Here is a 7757-nt window from a genome sequence, read left to right on the forward strand (position 1 = left end):
CAGGGCTCTGTCACCTCACACAACCCCTCCGTCAGCCGGGGCGCGGGGCAGCTGCAGCCCCTCAGGACAGGCCTGGGCTGCAGGCAGGGAGCAGGGGCAGAGCTGGTGCTGGGTTAAAGGCAGCACAGAGCAGCGGGGCTGATTCTCAGTTTCCAGCCTTGTGGAGGGAGCTCTTTCCTTCTGAGAATCCAAATAACCACAGCACCCGAGTCACAGCCATGGGGAGGGTGCTTGGCCAGCCAGGGCAGCTTGGAGGGGGCGAGGTGGCACTGGCAGGGCTGTGAGGTGGCACTGGCATGGCCGTGAGGTGGCACTGGCAGGGCTGTGAGGTGGCACTAGCATGGCTCTGAGGTGGCACTGGCATGGCCGTGAGGTGGCACTGGCATGGCTCTGAGGTGGCACTGGCATGGCCGTGAGGTGGCACTGGCAGGGCTCTGAGGTGGCACTGGCATGGCCGTGAGGTGGCACTGGCATGGCTCTGAGGTGGCACTGGCAGGGCTCTGAGGTGGCACTGGCATGGCCGTGAGGTGGCACTGGCAGGGCTCTGAGGTGGCACTGGCTGGGCTCTGAGGTGGCACTGGCATGGCCGTGAGGTGGCACTGGCAGGGCTCTGAGGTGGCACTGGCAGGGCTCTGAGGTGACACTGGCATGGCCGTGAGGTGGCACTGGCATGGCTCTGAGGTGGCACTGGCAGGGCTCTGAGGTGGCACTGGCATGGCCGTGAGGTGGCACTGGCAGGGCTCTGAGGTGACACTGGCAGGGCTCTGAGGTGGCACTGGCATGGCCGTGAGGTGGCACTGGCAGGGCTGTGAGGTGGCACCGGCTGGTTGGCGGTGTCCTGTGGGCTTTGCCCAGGGTTTGGAGCTGCCCTGTGCAGGGTGGCTGCTCCGAGCTCCCGTTCCCAGCCCGGTGCAGGCACTGCCAGGCCCCACCAGTCAGGCACTGCCACACTCACTGCTTGTCCCCGTGCTCCAAAACCCTTCTGAGGTCACCTGGCTGCCCACCTGCACGTCCCTGTGCTGCCTTCACCCATCTCTGCTGTTCCTGGTGCTCTGGAGATGAGCAGGGGTAGCAGAGTGACAGTAGGACTGTGTGTGTAATGTTTGAGAGGCTTTTACTCCATGTTGTTGTTGTTTTAATGAGATGCTTTTAGGATCCGTGCTGAACTGGTTTCTTTAACCTTCACTGCCACAGATTCTTTCTTCCTTTTCTTCACTTCAATCAGATTGGCAAAATACATTTGGCTTGGGGGAAAGAAACCCCAACCAACCCCAAACCCTGCTGATGGGATAAGTTACTCCTCTTTACTGTGCTTTGATTTGATTTCTCAGGATACTCAGAGGTTTTTCACTGCTGCTGAGAGGGGACAGTACACCTTTTGGAGACTTCAACCACTGTAACAGTTTTCCAGATGTGTGTGTGCGTGTGCGTGTGTGCAAGCCAGCGCTGTGCGTGCGTGTGTTCTGCTGAATATCGTGTGCATCTCTGAAATGCTTCAAACAACTGCCTGGAAGTCAAAAACCAACCACCTCTTTCCAGTCATATGTTTGCCGTGACTTTTCATAACCACACTTGAAACTAGTGGTCTTGGATGGAAATATTCAAAGAGCAGGGCATCTTTATAGCAATGGTATGTCAGTCGAATTACGGGAAATGTACACAAAAATAAATAAATGAAATTTAAAAGTAACGTTCTCTCAGCCTACCTGTGTTTCCCTCAGTGGATGTGTTACCAGTTGTGTTGGGACATGCTTTGGGCTGCTTTTGCCATTGCCACGGGAGGGTTTTGGGGATCATCTTACTCCCAACAGCTTATCATCCATTACTGAAAGCTCAGGAATGCTCAAGCTGCTCGGCAGGGATAATTGTCAGCGCTGGTTTCCCTTTCCCTGCTCGGGCTGGCGGGGGCAGGCGCAGCCACATCCCGTGCAGCCCACATCAAAGGCACGGCCCGCAGGGACGGCTGCAGCGCCTTCCTGCCCCTTTCCTCCCCAAAATCAGCTTTGCCACGGGTTCCAGGGCACCCAGCCCCGTGCCCAGCATCCATCCAGGCTGGGCTCTGCGGGGTGGGGGGCTCAGCACCTCCAGTTGTGTGCCCAGGGGCTGGGCTGGGCTGCAGGACAGATGTGCTGCTTTGCTGTGTTCCTGCATTCCCCTGCCAGCCCCATCTCTGCTACCTGCCTTTCTGTCCAGGGTGGCTCTCAGGCCACTTTTTGTCCTTTTGTCCTGATGCAAGGGCAGTGTTCACCCTGAGTTCGTTGTGTGAGCCAAACCGCTCTGCTGGAGTGAGGCGTGTTGGGCTGCTGGCGCTGAAACATGAATCGCTGCTTCCCTCCTCCTCCTGTAAATAAAATTATCCTTCCATTTCTGTTAGAACTGCAGAAGACAATATCCCAGCTCCCTCTGCTGATCCTGCAGTCCCAGTGAGGGCTGCAGAGCTGGTGTGCTGCACTGTGAACTCCAGAGACCCAGCCTGGTTAATAAAAAGCTTTGAGGGGCACAGGTTTGAAATGCAGCTTTGTAATGCAATTATTTGGGTTGATGAAATGGCAGATGCTGTTCCCTCTGCCTCCCCTGCCTGTTTCATGCATGAAATTGTGAAGTAATTCCTAATGTCACATGGAAGTGGGGAAGAGAATGGGAAAAGTTGAGGTGTGAGGAAAATCAATGTTTGCCACCTGGAAGAAGCACGGATGCCTGGGCTGAACGCTTTGGGATTGCAGCAGGAATATTATAACCCAGCAGTGGGAATGCTGGTGATGCAGAGATTGCCATAAAAATGTCTGGAGGGAAGAGCTGCAAGAGGCACAGACCCATTTCTGAGAATGCTGAACTGAACAGCTGCTGAAGTTCTCCCAGCGCTGCACGTGCGTGTGTGTTCTGTTTAAAAGGAAGAAATTAAGAGCCATATTTTTATTTTATCAAATCATATTACCCCTGTATGCTCAGAATATTTATGCATCAGTGCTTTTTTTTTTTTTATTAGGGCTTTATCTCACTGTAATCAATTCCAAATACTAACCTATTTTTATCGCTGTAATGCAGCAGTAATTTATAAGATGTAGACGGAACGCACACGAGATGCCAAAAGCAATTTTATGGAGCCTCTTTTGTTGTCATCTACAATGCATCAGCTCTTGCCTTCAGCCTCCCATCAATTTTAAAAGCCCCAAGATGAAAAAAAAAATAAAAATAAATAAAAAGGAGCAAGTCCAGCGAAGCAGCTGCCAAGGCCTGGAATAGCCTGAGATCCGTGTGCACCTTTGGGATGGAGGTTGATTGAACACGGCACAATAATGAAAACCGTGCTGGGCTTTGTAATGCAATTATCTGGGTTGAAAATGGCAGATCCTGTTTCCTCTGCCTCTCCTGCCTGCTCCATGTATGAAATTGTGAAGTCATTCCTGCGTTATCCCAGCTAACATCTCAGGGAAGTGAGGAAAAGAACAGGGAAAGTTGGGGTGTGAGGAAGAGAAGAGGAAGAGTTGGGGTCCTTGGGGCTGAACAGAACTGCCCTTCTGCATCTTTTCTCCTTTCCTTAGGGAGCCCTCCTGGATGGGCACTAGGATTGGCTTCCAAAGTGCAGAAATGCCAGTGAGCATCCCAGAACCCCCATTCCAGTTCCCACACCAACCAGCTGCCTTTGAGCAGCTCCCACCCTGAGGGGCACCTGCAGCAGGAGCACCCATGGGTGTGCTCATGGCTGAGGTTCTCCAAGTCTTTCCAGTCAAGATCTTGCCCATCGTACATCGCTGCTGCTCTCCCAGATTGTCCTGGTGTTACCACTCCAACACACTTTTGGTTCCAGTTCTGGCTCTCTGGTGCTGGGAGTGATGGTGAAATCAATATAACCATGATGAGACAAATGGGAATGGCTTCAGACTCACAGAGTAGGGTTAGATGGGATTTTGGGAAGGAATTGTTCCCTGTGAGGGTGGTGAGGGGCTGGGATGGATTTTCCAGAGCAGCTGCGGCTGCCCCTGCACCCCTGGAAGTGCCCAAGGCCAGGTTGGATGGGGCTGGGAGCCACATGGGACAGTGGAAGGTGTCCCTGGACTGGTTGATCTTTAAGGTCCCTCCCAACCCAAACCATTCTGTGAGTTTATAAATCTGTGAAGATCTTGCAGCGTTTTTGAAGCATACACTGCACCCAAAGGTGATGCAGTTTATTGACGTTAAAGACACAGATGTTTAATTCTGTTTCATTTACTTGCTGAATCCTACTAATAGACACTTGGAAGCACCTTCAGACTAAAAGCACATCCCGTTTAATACCCAGTGATTGCTTTTAAGACATGCATATAAATAGGTCTCTTTCAATAGGCTTCTATTAACCACAGGCACTGAAAATAAATGGAGGAACATTACAGAGCATTGACAAATTATTGATGGCAAACATTACCAAGGCACCTTTGTTGTTTGCCTGCCCCTTTCATATCGGAGGGCTTTTGGGAAATAACAATCAAAGCAGCCCCTCCTGGAGGAATCATTACTAAAGCATTTTGCATGCAGATTACTTCAGGCCTCAGCACCGCGCTCGGCTGGGTCAGGAGAGGAAGGCCAAGATTTGCTGATTGAGATCAGATGGCTGGTGGCGAGAAGGAATCTAGATGACTTAACTGGAGGGATTAGACTCAAGTCTTTTGGCTTCCACTTGGCTGTTTTATAAACTGCACGGCCGGGCCGCGTTCCCCTCGGCGTGTGCGCGCTGCGCGCGGGGCGGCTCGGGGCACCAGCCAGTCCCTCAGCGCTGGCAGGGCAGCCCAGCTGGGTGAGAAAGGCAAAACCAGCGCAGGTGGAAGCTAAAATTAGCCCCAGAGCTCCAGCCCTCGCGCCTCCAGCCAGGCTGAGCTCTCCAGCCCCGCCGCGGTTTGGTGGGTGATGCCGCGGGGCAGAGCCGCCGTTCCCAGAGCTCCAGACGGTGTTCCCAGAGCTCCAGCTGCTCTTCCCAGAGCTCCAGCTGCTCTTCCCAGAGCTCCAGCCCCATTTCCCTGCCCTCCCCATGGCCTCTGAGGTACCCAAACACAAGCAGTGTCCTGAGAGCTGGCACCTGACTGCAGGGTGAGGAGCCGTCGGAGGGTTTTGCTAGCCGCAGTTTGAAGCCTCACCCGTTGGAGGTATCCCCACGGGAGCAGATGGAGCTTTCTCCTTTCTCTCAGAGCCTAACCTTTAATTTTACAAGGCTGATTGAAACCAAGAGTGGAAATAAAAAGTCAGAGCTGCTCTGTTTTCCTTCCCCTCCCTTCCATTATCTTCTTTCTTTTCCATCCATCCTCGTTTCACATGCCTCTCGGATTGCGTCCCCCTGGTTTCCCAGTTATTTATTGACCCAGACCTAATTCCTTATTTCCAGAAATGTGTCATGAATCCTGCCTTTGAGTCATTTGCTTTTTGCTTTCCAGGCTCATCTCTCTGACCACGTTTTCCTGTGAAAGATAAGGATATAGGGTTTGTGGGATAATCGCAGCAGGATGCCTGGGTTTCATTCATGGATCTGTTGCCACTGGCTCATTATGGAAAATTAGGAGAGTTATTTCACCTTTCAGTGCCTCACCTCAGTGTCACCATCTGTAAAACAAGGCTCATAATTGTTATCTCTTCCTCACAGGAGAACTGGGGAGCTTCACTAATGACCATCTGCTAAATGCTCTCAGAGCCTCACATGAACATTTCTACTGAAGTGCAAATTATTATTAGAAACCAGGGATTGTTACTGGATTGATATCAAATCATTGTCGACAGCTTCTCTGCAGGGAAAACTTAGGCACAGCCAACAAGAACAAGCTGCATGTTTTGAAGTTGTGCAGTTGATTATGTTGGCTTTCATCTTCTGGTAAGAGGATCCTCTGCCATCTGAACTCTCTGATCTCTGGGAACACAATTCATCCAATCAATCTGGAGGAAAATAAACCTCAGCAGACAAAAACATTAAGTATCCACCTGAGATCAGATGAAGATGGAAGATGTTAATTAATTCCCAGCCCCCAGCCCTTAACTCTTGCTCAGCCAGAGCTTCCCTGGCCCACCAGGCAGTGCTGGAGGGGAGCACAGGACTCATCCATGGCCCATCCCAGGCTTGCAGTGTCCCCTGGGCTCTGTTTTAATTGGAAACATGCAAATATTTAATGATTAAATTGGTGCCACTGAGGGCTCCTATGGACAGTCTGGGGGTCACGTGCTGATCTCGTGGATCTCTCAGAGACTCCAGGTGCCAGCAGAGATTCCAGCTGTGGCTCCTTCCCAGATGTGGTGGTTTGACCCCAGCCCCAGCAGCTCGGCCCCACAGGGAACCAGAGGGGTAAAACTGAGAAAACTTGGGCTGAGATAAAGACAGATTAATAATTAGAGCAAGAGCCACACATGCAAGCAAAGCAGAGCAAGGAATTCATTCCCCACTTCCCACGGCAGGCAGGGGCTCAGCCATCCCCAGGACAGCAGGGAGGACAAAGGCCACCACTCCAAATGTCCTTCTCTTCTTCCTCCTTCATCCCCTGAGCCTGACATGGGTGGCCTGGGGTGTCCCAGCTGTCCTGGCTGTGTCCCTTCCCAGCTCCTTGTGCCCTCACTGCAGGGGTGAGGAGCAGGAAAAGCCTTGACTGTGCAAGCACAGCTCAACAATAACAAAAACACCCCCAGGTTATCAACCCTGTGCTCAGCACAAGCCCCAAACCCAGCCCCACAGTGGAAGAAAATCAACCCCATCCCAGTCAGAACCAGTCCAGCAAGGAGCCACCTGGGCTAAGGGACATCCCTGCACCTCTGCTGTCCCTGACCCCGTGAGTTTCCTCCTCCCTCAGCCTCAGTGCTGGCAGCTGATGGGTTTAGTGGAACCTGGAGCTGACATTTAGGACAAACAGACACAGAACTCCCCCGGGGGTGTGCCCTGTGTGCCCTGGAAGCTCCACTGGAAATATTACAGGGGTTGGTTACAGTCTCACAGCAGTGAGTTCTGCAGCTCTCCACTAACAAGACGCAAAATGCCCAACAATCTTTTGCTACAAGGTCTTTTAAGGCCAAACTGTCCAATTAAGGAATGACACCTAAATTATTTTCACTTTTAACCGAATAACTGATCACTCAAAGTCCACAATGTGTCCAATTACACAAAACCACCCAAACCCATGGAGAAGGAAGAAGGTGAAGAAGAAGAAGAAGGAGGAAGAAGAAGTTGAAGACGAATGAAGAAGAAGGTGAAGAAGAAGGAGCAGCGTCCACCCTAAAACCTCCATCCTGCTTTATGTATATTACTATATTCTAAACCCCCAAACTCTGAGTTTCCACCCTGTGATATCACACACTTCTATCAAACACCACACCCACAATCCCAGTTCTGCCATTCCATTTTGGAAGCTTCTCCAGGGCCTCAGGTCAATGCAGTTTTCTCTTGGGGCTCAGTGCCTGGCAGCACAGAAAATCTCAAATTCTCAGCATCCAGAACTCCAACCACAGGCAGCTCTCACCCTTTTAGTGCCTGGCCCCATCTGTGTCTTCCCGGAGCTGGGAATGGGAAGGGAGGATGCCTGGAGGCTACAACCCATCAGGGGCATTGAACAGGGACAAACACCCCTATTGACAGCAGAAATGGGGCTGGGGGCTGTGAGGAACAGAGAGCTCAGCCCTGCTGTGACACCACAACTGACAATTTACAACTGGAGAGGTTTAGGAACAGCCCCTTCCCCCACTGACACCATTATGTGCCATTAGGGTCACTGTCTTATTTTGCTGGGTTGAAGGAAAATAAATATGGTTTAATGATG

General features: G+C 51.7%; 1 long non-coding RNA gene across 1 annotated transcript; it reads left to right on the forward strand.

Annotated features, from left to right (window-relative positions):
• The first annotated feature begins 247 nt into the window (after positions 1-247).
• Positions 248-1690, forward strand: LOC141731199 (uncharacterized). The gene is made up of 4 exons (XR_012583169.1): positions 248-263; positions 462-483; positions 704-725; positions 814-1690. It is a non-coding gene; the product is annotated as an uncharacterized LOC141731199 (long non-coding RNA).
• Positions 1691-7757: the final 6067 nt, after the last annotated feature.

This window comes from Zonotrichia albicollis, chromosome 19, assembly GCF_047830755.1.
Source record: "Zonotrichia albicollis isolate bZonAlb1 chromosome 19, bZonAlb1.hap1, whole genome shotgun sequence".
Classification (NCBI taxonomy): domain Eukaryota; kingdom Metazoa; phylum Chordata; class Aves; order Passeriformes; family Passerellidae; genus Zonotrichia; species Zonotrichia albicollis.